Raw genomic sequence first — 20,454 nt, 5'->3', positions numbered from 1 at the left:
CAAGGTAAGGGGCTTTAATATCATCCTCGGTCTTAATTTCATCTTCCTACGGATTTTCAGTTTCCATAATTAGTAATAAATGTTTAACTGCGCGAACGTACGTGACCTCCGTCCACTGTATTGTTCAGACACTTTGTTGTGTGGAGCACGTGTAGCCTGCGTGTACGAAGAAATTCTTTTTTTTATGCCGAGGTCGGTCAGTGTAACAGTCGAATTAACAGCCTGGAATTCTGCTAGTGTGAGGAATGATATTTGTTCAAATATTGGGCTATATTTCAGTCACTCGTTGTAGTTCCTGGTGTGTAATAGTTATAGTCAAGGTTTGACATGTGTCGCTGTAGTGGCCAACACAAGGAACCTGGGGATGTTTGTAATTTCTTCCCCTGTGCACTTCCTATTTTCGTCCCTGGAGCGAAATTTAGAGCTGTTATTAGACACTGATTTTATTTGCTCTTTGTAATGATTAAGTTATTTTTTTAATATGGGAAAACGCAAGGGGAGAGAAATCCATTCGTTGCAAGAAATCCTTAATTTGTTATCACGAAACATGCTGTTAATCTACACAGACATAGAAATCAAAATTCATGCGTATGCCATTAACGACGTACGAGCATCTCCATCTCCCCTCCCCCCCCCCTCTCTCTTTGAGAGGGTGAGTACACATGAAGCCTTTAATTAAGCTTAAAAAATAATGTTCATATTACTCGGGAACAGCTGTCAAATACGACGCGCACGACGCTCTTAAATAATGAATCTGCGCTACACAGCTACACATGTGGTCGGTATGCAGTATACAGCCATACTGTATGACGTCCACACGTCAGACTGAGGCGCACTAATGAGCGAATTCGGCGAGGATCTGACGGAGAAGCCGGTATGGCCTTGCGCAGCAAACCAGTCCAGAACGAGGGCTAATACGTGAAAGGAAAATCACGAAAACTGGATTCGGATTTAGATTCGCCCTTGTTACAACCCCAAGAGCGAAACTCTTCGCTACGATTTAACTTCAGTGAGTCAATCTGTAACGCCAAAGCGTGGTAATTACCTTACAGTGTAATTTCGATATTAAAACCTTACTTATCGATTAAGCTCAATATATGTGTTGCCGCGCCTGACAAATGAGAAAGTCACTGCGATAAGGCGGTTGCTACGATAACATTGACAGGAACATTCCGCTCCTTTAGCGGATGTGACTGTGATGCTTGAAAGATATCACTTAAGTGGAATATTCAATTCTCCTACTGCGCAAAAACTGTCAAAAAACTCCTTAATAACAATTTCCGTCGCAAAATGATTTGAAGTGCAAGGTGACAGTACAATCTGTACAGTCATTAAAATCTCAAACTGATTGACGTTGCTTCATAGTTCGATGGTTAGATATATTCGCCACTTAGCAGCAGCAGCAGCAGCGGCAGCAGGAGGCGGTGCATACGAAATTCGAAATAAACAATGCTTCGCTAATTATGTTTTCTGCTTGCACTCCTTTTGTAAATACATTACGTAAGCTATCTGAGATAAAGGCCAACCTGAAACAACATATGTAGTAATGCAATAACTCTATAAATAATATTTTTCTAAGTGCTGTGAATTTCTCTACACAGTCCAGTACAAAAATTTATTACATACAGGATATCAGTATAACTACGTCTGAAAACGATTTGCATAAGTTGGTAAATTACTACTTCAATCCCAGGACATACGAAAACCAGGCAAGACGGTTTTAATGGAATAGTGTTTTTAAATCTCTGACTATCCACAAATAGTACAGTGACGACTCTGTATGTGTGTGTGTGTGTGTGTGTGGTGAGCGGGGGGGGGGGGGGGGGGGGGGGATGCGAGCGAAACACCAGCAGGTTGCGCCCAGTGGAAAACAAAGGCTTGCTATTATTCGGAGGCCCACGAGAACCATTACTCTTAACGAGTGTCCCCACGTATGAACCGTCAACGCCATCTAACAACTTGACGCAGAACTGTGCCGCAAGTCGTGCCTCCTCAAGATGACGCCAGCGACATCTAGCGGCAGAAGGCTGGACTGCGTTCCCGCTGGGTAGCACGTCCGCGGAACTTCATTCTTCCGTCATACGTTTCGTAATACTACCATCACTCTTACAAGTTTAAGATGCGTAAGCAGAACAGTGTCCTTCAGCATAAAGATATGTTATTATGGACGCCAAATGTTGAACGATACGTGTAGTGGTGTGCACAACATGTGACGTGCTACGTTCGTTCAGAACGCAGAATGTCATGTGTGTGACACCATTTATTATGCTAAACCAATGGCTCCCAACAGTTTTAAGACAGGTAACACCCCCCACCCCCACCCCGTGTGTGTGTGTGTGTGTGTGTGTGTCAACCAACGCTCGCTACAAAGTTAAGCTTGGAAAAAGTTTTTTTTTTTCTTTTTTTTTGTAAATGAGAAAAGATAAATAATTAACCCCCGCCCCCGAAAAGGTGAATGAGATGCTAAAACTTTCGACAAAATGTTGCTAGTTAACATCTTACTCTGAGTTCGTTGTCTTCGTGGAGTTCAAGAAACTGAGCTCTGGTTTGAAGTTCAGATGAAAATATTACTTCATTCCCTCTAAATGGTATTACAACAAAAGTATTTACCTGCTCTGAAGTTTTCCAAATCAGGAAAAAAGAGTGCTACTAGAATTTATGTTGGGCGCTAACTTAGTACATCTGTGAATTAGTATTTTTCACGGTTTGCTGCCAGTCCTGGAAACATTGAAACACTCGATTTCAAGTTGACATCAGTACAACCTCGCGACGACCAAACTGTACAGCACTGGCGTCACATCGGACCACCACAGGACGAAAAGAAACTGGCAGAGACGGACTCGCAGCACATCTCCGCTCTCCGTCGTTTACCATCTCTGCTGTTACACGGCAGCGACTCGTACACGACTGAATGAGGACGCGTCGGGCAGCCCGCGTCAAGACGACAAATCAGGTGCAACTTTATCCACCGACAACATGGTCACCACCATTTTCTAACACGACAGCTGCTTTCTGTCACTGTCAGCTAACTTGACTGGCACGATGGTGGGTCACGTGACCGCACGGTACCAGTTGTCACCGACTCAGCTAGAAAATGACCGTCACGAAAAAATACAAGTAATCTGTGCTCGCGTGGAATGGTTTAGGTGTCTCCTTTTGACACTTGCTGTTCCAGAACACAATGGCAGAATCCTCTGCCACGCACTCGAGTGTCAATTGCAGAGTAATCACGTAAATGCACAAACACCGTCACACTCCAACCGATGTGCTTTTCTAAGGGCGTCAAAAGTTTCTGGCTCGAATTCCGTGTCACACTAATTTCGTGTTATCCTATCCAATTAGAACATAAAATTCCAATTACACAACCATTTGTGTATAATCGTGATCTACTTGGACAATGTGGGCCGTTGAGAACATCCCATCAGCAGTCTCGTTTGGGCTGACTCCACCTACACTTGGAGACGTGTTTCTTGGCGGTCGCCTTACCTCCACGTCGCTGACCATTTCGCACCCCCTCGTGAAAAACGACTGCCTTCGGACTCATTCACGCACTGTTGTTTTTCCAGACGCGCACCCGAATCGCTTCCGCTCTTTAAAAGTAGGCATCTATCTACCTAACTCACACTAGGTCGTCGTTTCAGTACCTATCCACTTCTAAAACAGTAGTGCTAACAGCTTGCTAGCCACAAATAGGAAATAATGCTAAGAAAAGACTATATTTACCATACGAGATCCTGTCGTCATTTTGAAACATTCGATGTCTTCGTTTTACACACAGTACAATCTGTTACTGTTAGTTGTATCAGACACACACCGTACTATGATCGTGCAATAGAAACAGATCTTAACAATGAAAACTGGCAAACAGGTTTAGTCTTAAGAAGGCGTCTCTCTTCGTGGCAACACACGAAGAAATGTAAGAAGATTAAACCACATTACCAAACATTTGGCCACTAATTGGATTAATCTTATCATGAGACAAACACAAAAAAGGCACACTAACGAATAATATAGAACCATTTTTATCTTCTGTGGCATAAATTGTAAGACTGGTTAAATTAGCTGAAAGTGCATAAACAAAGACATCTACAGGATGACAATTACTGAACTACATAAAAAAGTGCATTAGGTACAAACTATGGGGTGCACACACTTCACTCACCATGTAAACGTCACCACAGATATTCGTATTTAGGTTAAGACATGTTCGATATGTCTGCCATCATCGGCGATTATGTGGCGCAGACGAATAGCGAAAGTCGGCATGACCCGCTGAAGTGTCGGAACATCGATGCTGGCTATGACATCTTGAATAGCTGTTTTCATCTCAGCAATGGTTTTGGGGTTATTGCTGTGCACCTTGTCTTTAATACGGCCCCACGAACAGGAATCGCGTGTGTTCAGATCCGGAGAATATGGCGGCCAATCGAGGCTCTTGCCAGTGGCCTCTGGGTACCCCAGAGCTAGAAAGCGGTCCGCAAAGTGCTCCTCCAAGACATCAAACACACTCCTGCTTCGATGGGGTCGAGCTCCGTCCTGCATGAACCACATCTTGTCGAAATCCGGCTCAATTTTGAAAATGAATCATCTTCCGGAACCTTCAAGTACCGTTCGGTAGTCACAGTGCCATCGAGGAACATCGCACCGATTATTCCGTGACTGGACACTGCACACCATACAGTTACCCATTGCAAAAGACTCCTCGATCGCGAAATGCGAATTCTCAGTCCTCCAAATGCGCCAATTTTGCTTATTGACGAAAAATGAAAGTGGGCTTCGTTCGATAAACCAAACCATATTAATTCCCATCATGCACCGCGGCCAACGGTGCAGTTTGAACGTCCTAACGCAAACCCTTCAGGAGTTATTGTGGTTTTATTTCATATAGCTCAATAACTCCCCTAAATGTACACAAAATTGAAACGGTACATTAAAGGCGGGGAAGGTAGTTAACTTCGAAAAGACATCGATGTGGCATTCAGAGAGGCTTCGTTCTTAAATAAAGCAACTTTTTAAATATATTTCCAAGTAACTTAGTCCAAAATCACTACCTGACGCATCAATCAATACAAAAAGGGGCATACTTTGCGCTGTAGAGGAGCCGAACACCAGTACTCTGGGCAAAATGGTGCGTGCTTCGACTGCCTTCTCCACGAAACGTAAGGTTGGTAGGAAGGGAGGTAAGTAGGTGCGAGTGCCTACGTGCGTCTGCGTAATAAGCTTAACACGACACCTGTATCAACAAATATCACTAATTGAAAGTCCCACGCCGCATTTTTAGTCTGCTGTTAATGCTAATTTCAGCACCTACTGCATAGATTCGGTACGCTCTTCACGAATAGGTAAGACTGATTCACAACGAGGGTTCGTGTGTATAATTTACAATAGTGATGAGTGTGTAACGTATATATTGTTGTGCGTCCATATTTACTGGCATTCGGTGTGATATGTCGCGGAAACTGTAACGTATCAACGAGTCGCATCGCATTCGCAGCAGTGTGTCTATGCACACCCAGTCTGTGGCCGAGGCAACGAGACGCGCACGAATCTGCGAGTGAAAGCGCGTGTGAGCGTCAGAGCTGGTAATAACAAAAACCTTATACGTCCGCCCTCGCTAAGCTGCATCGTCATTTGCCAGAGAACATTGACCTAGTATCACTAAGCACAGGATCGACTGCCACTTGTCCAAGGAGATGGGCACCAAAGGTATACAACGCACTGTCGAAGCTGATTTTCAAGCTGTAAAATCCAAATCGAGCGAAAGAGAGCAGCCTCCTACGATCTTAAGCAGCTCTATTCAGGTGCAAGACAGGGTTGTAGTCAAACAAGCGCACTTTTCCAATGAATGACCATCGGGACATATTCAGATGAGGAACTACGAACGAACTTCGCCCCTACCCTCTCTCCCTTTTTGATGAGCACGGGATGGGGAAAGGAACAAAATCAAGTTTGTGCAGGGCATTTGTAGCGATTGAACAGGCGTACGGTACTTGAACTATACAAGATATGTCGACGGATTGTTTGTGTTACATCGAGTCGAATGTCACCAGACCAGACATTCAGAACTTTGCAGTAGTCATGTGTCTTAAGTCAAATCAAACTCCAACACAAATACCGTGCCATTTCTGATGGGTACTTTGACAGCACCAAGCGCACAGAACGACTGGAAAGAACGCAATGCAGTACCATTTACAGAATCGACGGTGCCCACTGTTTTGCACATGAGTTTTCTTGCAAACTCCAAAAACAAGAGTTAGCTACGCTAACGGAAAAATTTAATGCGAAAAATCGATGTTAACTTGATTATCTCAACAGCTTTTATGTTGCCCCGTCAAACGGATATGTGACAGTGGTGGGAGAAGATAATAACGTTTGGGTGATTTTGATTGGCCTGTGTAGTCCTAACATCAAGATATTTTTTTCAGCTAGGAATAGGAAAAGGCGTCTAATAGACTCTACAATCTTCATTTTGCCGTTGACAAAACCCTATTAGACCATATATTGTTCCTGCACGCGATACGTGGTTGTGACACCACTTCTGATTTGTTGAATCAGAGAACTGAATTCTCTCGAACTCCTGCAGAAGCACAATGACTTGCAACCAGTCACTGATGCTTTCAACGACCCGGTGCACACCAGGACGAGATGGTCCCGAAGCAGGAAACTTGTTTCTCGTGGCCCTTTATGGGAAATAGAGACTTGCTTGAATGATTTGAGATACAGGCAATACACATCTTTACTGTACAAAAGTAAAACCAGTATTGCCTCGTTACCCCCCGCCCCCTGAAGCTGTTGCACATCATTCACTGAGAGTTTACTTTCAGGTGCAGCAATGGTTTTCCGGTTAAAGCACGCTCCATGATCAACAGAGAGATCCGAACGAGTGAAGTGGAAAACAACTCGCGCCAGTATCAACCACTTTGAACCGTGCACCGGACTCGACACTCCGCCACATTCCGTGTAAATGTGAAAAAGGTTGCCAAAACAACCGTGGATGTTGGAAGGCAGGTCTCCACTGCATCCCGATATGCATATCGATATCGTTAGAAGAACTCTGTGAAAATGTCGAGTCCCCGAAAGACAGCAGTGTTGCAGATGAAGAAGAGACCGAAGAGAGAGACGAGAACGTAGGCCTACTGAAGACTCTTACACGATGCGGAATGTATGTCTAACCTCACAATCTACTTCGTAAGAATTCCTCTCTCCTTGAGATGTGATCACTAGTTTCTGTTCTATCGCCACCTCTTGTCATTTTCTGTGTGAACAAGCGCGGAACAACCCGAAGCCGTACCGCGACCTGCCGCCTTCGAAGTACCTCAACCGTGATGCTTTGCTTACATAACAACGTAATATACGTATAATCATGTGTAATATAGTAATATGTAATCGTCTCTCAAGATTTTTCGTTGGAATTTAAGTTTTTTTGTAACTGTATTTGTACAATATCGGACTTAATCAAACTGGGGTTTATGTATTTCTTACAAAATGACGTCTATCTCTACAAAGAAGGCCTAAATAAAATATACGCAGAGAACTAGGAGGAATCCACTGACAGCCTTTAGTTATGAATTAAGCAGAGAACTGGGAGGAATCCACTGACAGCCTTTAATAATAAATTAGAGTTTTGGAGTGGGAAAAGTGGGCTTTTGAGGAGCCAATTTTCATCTAGAGCTTTAGCCCCAACGGTTTGCGGAAGAAAATAGCTTAAACAGTGAAATGTGTAGAAAATTTTATGTAATTTCATTTCCAATTGGGAGACGTTGAACTCTGTCTCGAAATTTGACACAGAGATTCTAGTCAAGTGTAAAGTACACATGTGACAAGACGCAATCAGAATGCGAAGTATATATTTCAGAATTCGAATCAAGAACTGCTGCCCACATGACTAACTCAGGAGTAGATATCCTCGGTGTAATGACACAACTCACATCACTTGCTTATATTAAGTCTTCTGGTCCAAAACATATACCAATTAGATACATTTCATAGTATGTTGATATAATAGCTCCGTACTTAACAATAATGTACAGCCGCTGGCTCGATGTAAGATCCTTACCTAAAGACGGAAACGTTTCACAGGTCACACCAGTAGCCAAGAAAGGAAGCAGGAGTACCTGCGGAATTACAGACCAACACCACTAACGTCGATTGTTCTAACATTGTGGGTTACCTAGAAGAAAACGATTTATTGACAAACAGCCAACACGGATTCAGAAAATAAAGTTCTTCTGAAACTCAACTAGCTCTTTACTCCGACGAAGTACGAGTGCTACCGACAGAGGACGTCGAATTGATTCCATATTTCTAGATTTTCAGAAAGCTTTTGACACTGTTCCTCACAAGAGACTTCTAATCAAACTGGGTACCTATGGAGTTTACGCTGTGCGATTAGATCTGAGATTTACTCGCAGAAAGTCACAGTGCGTAGCAATCGAGTAAGGCAAGTGATATTCGGCGTCCCCCAAGGAAATGTTATGGGCCCTGTGCTGTCCCTATTCCTTATAACGATTTAGTACATATATCTGAACACTTTAGATCGTTTGCAAATGACGCTGTCATTTACCGTTCAATAAAGTCATTAGAAGATCAAAACCAATTGCAAAATGACTTAAGACACGATATCTGACTGTTGCGAAAATTGGCAATTGACCCTAAATAAGGAAAAGTGTGAAGTCATCAAAATGAGCACTGAAAGGTATCCGCTAAATTTCGATTACAAGATGCATCACACAAACCTAAAGGTTCCCAATTCGACTAAATACGACAGCTTAAGATGGAACGATCACATAGATAATGTTGTACGGACGGCAAACCGAAGACGACGTTTTATTGGCAGGATTGTTCACTGATAGATTATTGCTGTGTTGTAAGGGGTCCTTGCCAGGTAGGACCGACGGAGGGCATCGAAAAAGTTCCAAGAAGGGCAGCTCGTTTTCATTGTAGCGAAATAGGGGAGAGAATGTCACGGATATGACAAGAGAGTTGAGATGGCAATCATTGAAACAAAGACATTTTTCGTTGCGGTGAGATCTTTTCGCGAAATTTCAGTCACCAAACAACAGAGGGAGAAATGATAATCATAATAAAAGATAAGATTAGATTAGATTAATACTTGTTCCGTAGATCATGAATGCGACACTTCGTAATTATGTGGAACGTGTCAGCAATACAGAAATCAAGTCTCGTACTTAAAGACTTAAGTGTTCATTTTTCCCACGCACGTTAAGAGATTAGGTAGAGAAAATCAATGGTACCTGGCTATAACTACATTCAAAGGATCTTGAAAATTACGTTGTTATAAACGAGTGTCGTTGTAACCGAGATTCGTATTTTCAGTCTACTGTGGTGGCAAATGGGAAAGATCAAATTTATTTAGCCTTGTTGTATTTTACACACGGTATTCTCTCTTAAGCTGACATTACATTCTGTTCATTACTCCATTTGCAATTTCACATCTTCCTATCCTAACTTTATAGAACATGCTCACAATTGTAATGGCTTCTAAAGCGTCACTCATAGCAGGGATAGGCAATTTCTTTCTTTCTTCTTCCTCTCTTCTTCATCTCCCTCGCTCAACTCAAGGTCTGCTTCGGTTGTAACACACCCATCATCTACCGTTGCATACATTTCATAGCCGCAGTGTTTGAGAATGTCACAGCTGATTTCTGGCAGCAATGCAGATCATCAGTGTCATCGAAATTGTCTTCTGTTTCGGCGACATTTATTCCTTCAGTTGTGATCCCCGCATGGCGGAAACAGTTCTTCATGGTTTAGGCTGTGATCCGGCTCCAACCGCTGATAATGCTGTGGCTGTATACTGTATCGTGTCCATCAGTTAATAGAATTATCCTGCTTTTTCTCAATGGGTTGTATTATTTTCCGTAGTATGAGCTTACTACAGTGGCATTTCAGACTAATTTCTTCTTGGTCCGTGGTTTGCAATAAGACAGTAGTATTTACAGGAAGAAAAACAAGCTTAACTTTCTGTCGGGCGCAGTGCTTGTCGCAGCGAGATCGGGCGCGGTGTATCAAATTGATCACACCGTTTATTCACGTGATCATTTATTAAATTCTGTTCACAAAACATATTATAAGTGCCGAATATATTTAAAGAAAGACAAAGATGACATACGAGCACAACTGCAGTAGAAATATTCATCATTCAGATTTCTTATCGTCAATGTTGGGCTTTAGTAACAAATGATAAAAACGTCACTTTTTCATTTGCTTCTTTATTATATTTCACTAATAAAACACATTACAAATGACAATTATCTTTACAAAAAGGCTATTATGACACTGGAGCAGAACAACAATGACATTACAACTCATTCATTTGTTTCATCGCACTTTTTCATTGTGGTAACAAATACGGAATTTTTCCGCATTCAGAGCAAAAAGGTTCAATGTGTATCAAACAGATAGGCTTCTGACACATTTTGCAACGATACTTTGTCAGTCTTTTTTTTCTGTGCAGGTATTACACCTTTTCCTCTTGATCCCAGTCCCTTGCTCTTCGTTTCTGCTTGTGTCTTCTGCTTCTTCTTCACACGTTGGCCTATATTGGCATAGCCGCAGTTGAAGATCTCTGTGAATTTCTGAGGTGTCCAAGCATCTACGAACCAATTGAGGTAGAACTAACACATGTGAGAGTTGCTTTAGGAATCCTTTTCTTCAGATAAAATTCTCGTTGTTGCCATAGTAAATTACTTGTGAATTGATTCCACTCATATTGATCATTGCAAAAAATATGACCATGGGCCAACGGCACACATTTCTTGCTACATTGTATGAAGCGGTCAACTTATCTGTAGTGTCGACTCAACCTTTGGTGCTATTGTAAAATGTTACAATGGAGGGCTTCTGTTTATCTCCAGTGTCAGTACCTACTGAATTATCTTCATGCAAACTTGATGCCAAGATAACACACTTCCCCATTTTAGGAACGTAGGAAATTAAAGTACAACCTTTCTTGAAGCCTAAAAGAGAACTATGGACAGCCCTGCCTTTACTGGTAGCAAACTCCAGAGGAATCTCACGCTTGTTTTTCTTCATCGTCCCAACAAAAGAAAGATTTTTTCTTCTTAGCTCTTCTATCAAACCAATACTAGTAAACCAATTGTCTGCTGTCACATTTCGACCTGACTGATAAATTGGTTCACATAGTCGCAAAACAACATCTGAAGGTTTATTGCTAACGTGGTTCAATCCTTCTGGCTGCAGCCCAGCGTATATTTCCAGATTATAGAGATAAAATACCTGGGAATCCACAAGAGCATATATCTTAATTCCATATTTGTTTGGTTTGCTAGGTATGTATTGGCGAAAACTGCACCTTCCACGGAATCCTTCAAGTTTCTCATCTACTGTAACGTTTTCTCCGAGGGTGTAGGATTTCTGGCAGTTCTGTACAAACAGAGAAAACATTTCCCGAATCGCTGTTATCTTGTCTAATATTCTCCTTTCATCGCGAGTCACACGATTGTCAAATCTACGGCACCGCATGATGATTTGAAACGTTGTATGTTCATAACGAGACGAAATTTTTCAATTCCATCCCCATCACTTCCCCACAGATCTTCTAAGCTTTGTCTGTTACTTTTGTTAACACCAGTCAAAAACATAAGACCAATGAAAGCTTTTAATTCAATAATATCTATAGGTTTTACGTCTCTCTCTCTCGCTGAAAAGAAGCTTTGATGCTCTCAATATACTGATTGGTATACAGAACTATAATCGGCAAAATGTCGTCATCTATGAGGCAATTCCAACATTCCAAAGGCGTTCTCAATGCTTTCGCCGCACCTATAGGACCAGGTAACTTTCGAATAATATTGTGGGCCCTGAAACGTACTCTCTGCGATGGTGGAGCTTTATTCCATTTTGTCTCTTTGTTCCTTCCAGTATAATAATGCTGGCTTTCTTCAAGTACTTCCTCGTCGTTTTCACTGCCGTTTCCCTCTGTTTCTGAATCTTCCTGCCGAACTTCAACTGCGTCATCACAATCTGTGTCTACTTTATCTTCAAAATCCTCTTGAACTTCATCATTATCCTCTTCGAACAACACTGTTTGTATTTCTGCAACATGATTTGGGCCAAGGAGGTTGTACGTCTTACTGTAGCCTGCCGTGATCAAGTGTCTCACACCTAAAATGATAAAATTCCTATAAAATAACGCAGTCAGGCGCAGTGTATCAATTTGATACCTAATACTCAAACATTCTTAACTGACGATTAAACGGTCCAAAAAGAAAATAAATGCATTACACATTGTTTATTAACATTGTACTTCTTACTAAGTTATGTTGATAACCAAAGAAATGAATTGTTGGAATGCAACACGAACGGGCGCAGTGTATCAAACTGATCAATCAGCACATTTATCGACAAAAGAGCAGTCGTATCGACAATGAAGCACACAACAATGACAAGCGTTCGGAAAAGGCTAGCTACTAGCGAGTAGGCGTCAGTGCTGCCACTCGTTGACAAATGATTTAAAGTAAACTTAGAGGTGTATCAATTTGAACAGCCGCGCCCGACGGAAGGTTAATATCTCCAGCATAGAGAATGCAGGATGTGCTGGGCAGATACTTTCCATCAAAACCGATATCAGTGTAAGTGTACGAACCTTAGATAAATATTTATGATTGGAAACGCATATCCTACTATAAACATTAAAAAATGAGGTCTAATAATGTATTTTACAGTTTCCACTGTTCTCAAGTATTGTTTGGGTAGTGGAAATGTAAGACGAGCAGAACGTGTAACAGATACAGTGACGAAGAAGAGTGAACCTGAAACTCAGTTTAGTTTCTTCAATGTAACACTGGGGGTTCACGGTGCTATAATATTTACGATCCGTAAAAGTGACATTCTGAATTACTATGTTTAATACAACACCTGGTTTTCCGCGCACAGAAAAATGAAGAACCAGTAGGCCCCCAGTCACCTGCCTTTGCAAAACGGCTCACAATGCCACCATAGGAAGAAAAGTGAAAGATTTTGCCGGTGACAGGGACTTCTGTAAAAATGTGTTTGTAGAAATCAAGTACCAACTAAACGTCAATTTGGTTTTTAGAAAGACTTTTCAACAGACAATGCTATATATGCTTTCACTGATCAAATATTAAATCCAATGAATAACCAAACATCACCCATTGGGATATTCTGTGGTCCATCAGAGGCTTTTGATTGTGTGAATCAAGAAATTCTTCTACATAAGCTTAAGTATTGTGGTATGAGTGGGACAGTGCACAAATGGTTTAATTCATACTTAACTGGAAGAATGCAGAAGGTTGAAATTAACAGTACAGATAGTCTACAAAAACCAGCAGAGTCCTCTAACTGGGGAGGTATCAAGAATGGTGTCCCACAGGGTTCAGTACTGGGTCCCTTATTGCTCTTAATATATATTAACGACTTGCCACTCTATATTCATGAAGATGCAAAGTTAGTTCTTTTTGCCGGTGATACAAGTATAGTGATCACTCCCAAGAAGCAAGAACCAGCTAAGGAAATTGCAAATAATTTCTTTCAGAAAATTATTACGTGGTTCTCTCAAATGGACTCTTACTAAATTTTGAGAAAACACAGTTTATACAATTCTGTACAGTAAATGGCATAATACCATTGATAAATATAGACTATGAACGGAAGTCTGTTGCTATAGTAGAATACTCAAAATGTCTGGGTGTGTTCACTGATGAGAAATTGAATTGTAAGAAACACATCGATGATCTGCTGAAACGGTTAGGTTCAGCTACTTATGCTATTAGGTTTATTGCATAAACATATCAGTAAATTAGCCTACTATGCCTATTTTCATTCACTGCTTTCATATGGCATATTTTGGGGCAATTCGTCATTAAGAGAGAAAGTATTCATTGCACAAAAGCGTGTAATCAGAATATTAGTTTTAGCCCACCCAAGATCACCCTGCAGACATTTATTTAAGGAACTCGGGATATTCACAGTGCCTTCGCAATACATATATTCGCTTATGAAATTTGTCATTAATAACCCATCCCTATTCAAAAATAACAGCGAAGTAGCTATAGCAACAACACTAGAAGAAAGGATGTTATACACTATTCTGGAATCAATCTCACTTTGGCACAGAAAGGAGTGACTATGTTGCCACAAAAATCTTTGATCATTTGCCAAATCGTATTAAAAGTCTGACAGATAGCCAACCAACGTTTAAAAGCAAATTAAAAGAATTTCTAAATGACAACTCCTTCTACTCAATAGATAAATTCTTAGATATGTAGTAGTAACTGTACAAAAATTACTTATTTTGTTGTAAAGAAAACTTATGTTAAGGTGACACGTTCCACATCACTACGAAATGTCGTATTCATGATCTATGGAACAAGGATTTATTTATGTATGTATGATGCCACATCAAAGCTAAGCAAACGGTCAGAACAGCTTGGGATAGCTAGTTTGAATGTGTTGTAGAGGATTCCACTAATAAAAGCTGATACTGTTATTTTTACTTGACTGCTGGAACGAGAGTTTATAGTTGGAAATAGTAAAATATTCTCTTTTTCCCTTCTTTTCAGATTTGGTTTCCTCTGAAACAGTACATGTCTTATAGAACTGAGGCCACCATTTTTTAAAATCCAAAATATTTTTTGTTTTTATCAAATCAAAACTAAACTTTCCCTGTATTGTACACATTAATATCATTTCATATACTTCTTTTATTGTATAATATCGGTCACATTTTCTTAATTTTCTTTTGGCAAGGCCAAAGATTCTGTCACAGAGCAGATAAGAGTGGCCCCTTATGGGCAGTCTGTACACAATCTTTTTGCATCTTCCACTGTCTGTAAGAGAAAGTAGGAACCTAATCATTGCGTGACTTTTGTATTGACCTGTACAGTTATCACTGTACAGGTACGATTCATCAACATTTTCTGGTATATTATCATTGATATACTTCATTATAAAAGAGCAAACTTCCCTGTTGCCCTTTCCTGCAAAACCTTGGTGGTACAAGTATAAGGATTCTATGTCAGTACTGCTGTTGTGGATACAAAATGGATAAACTGACAGCTGCCAAAGGTAGTAGCCATCCTGAATCGGAATTGTGGGCAAAGAAATGTTTGCCATGTAGTCAAAGCACAAAAGTACAGCATTATCATGTCCTGCACAGTATTGTTTTGTTTCACGTAATGAAGTATAAAAGTTGTTAACCCGCCTTTTGTGCACGAGTAACTGTGCAACCGCTACTCGTTTTGCTGTATCATTAAGCTGAGGGTTTTTGATTCGTGTATTAAATATCTCACACTCACAGCAAGTGTCAATTTGGGGCCTTCCAAACCGGCAGTTAAAATGTTCGTTGAATACGTTACAATAAAAGCTATATTTTATTTCACAACCATAACTTTTTCTAAAACCATGTTGTGCATTTCCCATATTTTAAGTTTTGCGTCTAAATATTGTATTTCTTTCGACGAGTAGTGACTAGTTTTTAGGGGGAATGTGTTAATGTGATCTTTGATTTGGTCAGTATAATCTTGTGGAAAAGTCTTATGGTTCTTCCGTTGTCCTCTCAAATCTCTAGGCGACTCAGCTTTTAAAATTAGCTCTTTCAGTCCCCTATGTCATACAAACTCAGAAACGCTTTTTTGCACACCTTAGCTCGTTGTTCACTAGCCATAACGTGAAACGTAAATGAGCTCACATGTTCAACAGAATGCTTAGGCTTAGTAAACTCTTCTTTGTCATCTGTGGGGTTAGGTTTCAACCTAGACCTTCTACTTTTCACTGGATGATCTTCTATTAATGACTGATAAAATATGTCTTGTTCATATTTGCTTGCAAAGCTTCTGCCTCTGCTAAGAATGTCAATTTGGTCCTCCTCAGAAAACTTGTTGAAACATTTCGTTCTGCACCTACAAAATGCAGAATAACTTAGTCCCATTTCTTTTAAAATCAGTTTAGAAATGTAAGACTTTACGATATAGGCCAAGTTATGGCTCACGTAGAACAACAAAACGCAATAAACTGAAGCATAACCTACAACACAAACCTACACAACTGTCTAGATCTAAGGTATTTTAAACTAAATAAATCAACTTACGAGCATGGTGTCCCTGTTCTTCGTGCCTGAGAAACATTCCCTTTCTAATTAATATACTCTTCACCACGGATTCTTGATTTTATTACACGATTTACTTTGTAGACCTCGGTCATACGAACTCCTCTTTTACGTTTATTACCTTCCACGTCGTCTTTACCACTCTACATTTTTTAGGAGCACACGAAATCTTCTTAGCAACTCTTAAATTTATTTTAGGTTAAAGATATCCCGTGAAACTAATCAACAACAATAACAATCACAATGAAGAGAGAGGAATAGAACTGTACACTACACAGACTAGTAAACAGAAACAGCTGGTTACCAGACCACTGCTACCAACGATACTTTATTTAAGAAAGGTCTCTTGTCATTGACATGACCCGTTTCATAACTAGACACATTTTTGCAATGGCTGTATCTAGAAAAGTATTGGTTCGAGAAGAGACCTTTCATAAGTAAACGATGCGTGGATGTTGGCACAATACATTTTCATGACAAACTCGTATTTGAAGAAAAAGAAAAAAGAAAAAAAAGTGACATGAGCCCTTTCATAAATAACCGATCCATCTGTTGATCTTATGGTTTATCTGTACTGCAGGCCCACAGTGTACATATAGGGCGATTCACGAATATATGCAAATATTTTAATATGTTATTCTAAAAGTTAAGATAAAGAATAAAGTTCACATAAGCATAGGTCCGCAAATGTTTAGTTACGGGGTTACGGCTAATAAAAGATTTTGCCTGAAATTTAGCTACTTCGCTAATATGAAGGCATCGCAAAACTGTATGAGGTTAAAGAAAGCACGATTTCCATTTATTTTGTTGTTATTGATCTGGTGAATCTAATGAAACATGTCCCAGACGTGTGTCTGCAGTATTTTTCCAGAAAATCCAGAGAAGCAAAGAACCAATTTCGTTAAATTTATTACTTCTCGGCCCAATTTGTTTTTTAAATTCCAGACAACTGCACAAAGTTTTCAACAGAGGTTTTGGAGAATTTAATTTTCGAAAAATGATGATAATTTCGTTAACTGAAGCTGTATGAATGTGTCAGATAATCTGCTTTTATTAATACATGTTAAACCGAAAAAATCTCAGTGTTAAGGAAGTTGTACAGTGTACATATAATTTCAAAATATATTGACAATAAATGTTCAAAAATGTCTGCACCGAGTTCAACGCATTTAGCTGCACGTGTATGAACAGATTTTGCTGCTGGAAATTGCGTTGCAGTGTTGCATGTGAGTCTGCTTCAGACCACGCGTGCTCGTTAAGTAAACTGTTTATACCATCTCGAGTAAACTGTGGCTCATCAGTAAATAAAATGTATTTGAGTAACTGTCGATTAGTATTTAACCAGTTGCACAACTCCAAGCAAAGGGCAGGATCTCGCGGATGTAAATGATGCGCTTTTTGTTTATGATAAGGATACAGATTATTGTACTTCAGTGACCCAATAGCTTAGATTGTGCGATGCGTAATCGTTGAGAGATACGTCGTGTACTGGTACCTGGGCTACATTGAACAGCATCCATAATACCCTCATCATCGTTTTCATGTGTCGAGTGATCGTACTGATTATGAACGCTATGCAGGTTACATGTATCCCGAAACATTCGAAATACTGCACTGATAGTTCGTGTATTCGGAATCCTCCGAGTTGGATAACGTACGCTGTATTTGTTAACTGCAGCCGTAGCATTACCATCACATTTGCCATAAACAAACACCATATCGGCGTATTCCTATGTCGTAAATTTGAAAGGCATCCCTATTTCATAAATAATCTACAAACTACGACAGTTACTATGTGGTTTCACTTAAAGACACTGTTGCTGTTATATTCTTTCACTCAATAATACAGAAAACGAACTCGTTTAAGATTAGGAAACGACTGAAACAACTCACTAACGGTTGCCAACAAATACATTCTTAATGGAAAGTAAACAAAATTACTTGTATACTAATCTTTGCATAATCAGTCTTAAATGATGATGATGATGATGACGATGAATAATCTTTGCTTCTTTGGATATTCTGGAAAACTACTGCAGACACACGTCTGGGCCATGTTTTATTAGATTCACGAGACCAATAACAACAAAATAAATGGAAATCGTGCTTTACTTTAACCTCGTACAGTTTCGCGATGGCTTCATATTAGCGAAGTTGCTAAATTTCAGGCAAAATCTTTTATTAGCTGTGACTCCGTAATTAAACATTTCCGGACCCATGTTTGTATGAACTTAATTCTTTTATTTTGCTTGTAGGATAACATAATAAAAATCTTTGCAGATCTTCGTGAATCACCCTGTTATTTGAACATAATGAAAAACTGTCTCATTGATTACTCTGATATTCATTTACATAGAAAGAGGGGGAGGGGTTGTGCTTTGGCCCTTATGGCTCTCAGCGCCTAATTTGACCTTATTGGTAGACAGTATTACTAGAATTTAATCATTGCTGCAAACGGCAGTTTGTGTTTTGACTCTCTAATGTACGGGAATCGGTTTTCACGTGGAGTTTCAACATGAACTCTGTTGAACCTGTATTAACCGCTAACATAAAATAGAATTACTAGTAAAAATTAGCCGCAAAGAAACTAGGGCATTCCAGACCAGATTCGTTGCCTAAGAAAGTAACGAAATCAAATACGCGTGACTTCAAGCGAACATTTAACAATGAAGTGTATAATAAGCGTAAGTCGTTATGTGGATGCAACGTAAGAATTCCTGATTTTCAGCCCAGAAGTTAATTCGTTGACTAATACATGAGTTAGGGATGTTGTACATTTGTCCGAAGAAACAGCAAAGCGCGAAAACTCCCACATACACAAATAATGCGAAACGGAGAGTAGCGAAAGCTTAAACATTTTTTCGTTCTTGCCTTAAACTGTAGTAAATTACGTACAAAACAATAAAATTCCACAAAAAAAATCTTCCTTTTTTCAGACAAGTTCTGCACATTATTATTATTATTATTATCATTGATGTTATCGCCTGCGGCTGAAACTGTATAAATACGTTTACGAATATAACTGCTATACAGCAGATGCTAATAATTTTATACTATCATATTTATCTGAATTTAAAAAATTGTGGACACGAGACGCCAGAACAGTAGCGCATAAGTTTTCTGTTGCACTCGTCCTGTTGGGCGCTGCATCCGGGTTGTGGTCCGTCTGTCAAATTTACAGTTCAACAGTAGTCTGAAAGCGCTCCGAATAACCCTGTGTCATGCACTTACTTGTTAGTTGCTGAGTAGTCATGCAGATGTGAGTGTAGTTTCTGAGTTACACGCGAAAAAACCTCCAAAATGAGATTTTTACCCTTTTTACATTTTTTCGATGTTGGCCCACTAAAATTTTTCGCAAACCCTCACACTGGGATTAAGCAAGGCCCAACCTACCCAGAAAAGAATAAAGTAAGATATAAAATAAATGTAAAATGAAACGGAAGGAATCAAAACCACCCAGCTTTGCTGGTAAAAACATAATCTGACTAGAATATAAATGTACTTTACGGGAAGGTACAGTGCTTGTGTGTCTGTAGTTACAAAAGCGTTTCGATGACTGTCAGCGCGCTCTACCCCCGACTGCTGCAAGCACCTCTAGTCGCTGCCATGTGCTGCTATCTGCCGGTGACACCGCGAACTCCCACCAGTCGAACCTAACCTGCGCCAAGTCGCATTGCAGTGAGCAAGTGCTGCGCTCTACGCCCAAGCAGTTAAGTACAATGATAGCCATGATCAAGTTTCTCGTATCCACAAACACTGATTTCCGTAGCGTAAGCACATGATTATAGGGCTCTAAACAATGGTAACATTTTAACCATATTCATGAAATCCGGTAGTAACTGGAAGATACGTCCCTTAAACTGTGGCTGCATGTTAAGCTGAAAGTATAAAACAATGCTGCTCACCCGTAAATAACAAAATATACTGCATTGTACATTACATCAAAATTTAGGGTGTTCCGAAACAATCAGTTCAGTTCGACTGATATTGATAAAGGTTCAACTTAACAAACCTAGTACTAGTAAATGTTTTATGGTTTGTTTCAATTAGAGAGCGTAAATTAAATAGGAAAAGAAATAAGACGAAAGTTTGATGATTCTATAGTTCATTCGTACCGAAGAATGAAAAATATTTGAAGAAAAAAAATAACGCCCGAACAGGGACTCGAACCCTGGACCCTTAGGTTAAAAGCCTAATGCTCTACCGACTGAGCTATCCGGGCTCCGAGGCTGCACGCTGTACGAAACATATTATAACAGCCCAGAGACTATTTATTCTGTTTGAACCATTTCTTGAGAATAGCAGGGTACGTCTTCAGACTTTTTCTTCCAAAATCACATTTTCAT

The 20,454-nt window shown here is 40.0% G+C and overlaps 1 protein-coding gene and 1 non-coding gene across 3 annotated transcripts in view; both read right to left on the bottom strand.

Annotated features, from left to right (window-relative positions):
• Positions 1-20,454, bottom strand: part of LOC126417694 (uncharacterized) — a 540,342-nt gene that overhangs the window by 375,985 nt on the left and 143,903 nt on the right. The window lies entirely within an intron of this gene.
• On the bottom strand, positions 20,258-20,330 carry Trnak-uuu (transfer RNA lysine (anticodon UUU)). The gene has a single exon. It is a non-coding gene; the product is annotated as a tRNA-Lys (tRNA).

Source organism: Schistocerca serialis, chromosome 1, assembly GCF_023864345.2.
Source record: "Schistocerca serialis cubense isolate TAMUIC-IGC-003099 chromosome 1, iqSchSeri2.2, whole genome shotgun sequence".
Classification (NCBI taxonomy): Eukaryota; Metazoa; Arthropoda; class Insecta; order Orthoptera; family Acrididae; genus Schistocerca; species Schistocerca serialis.
Note: the sequence above shows the minus strand (reverse complement) of the source record. Positions and strands in the feature narration are given on the sequence as shown.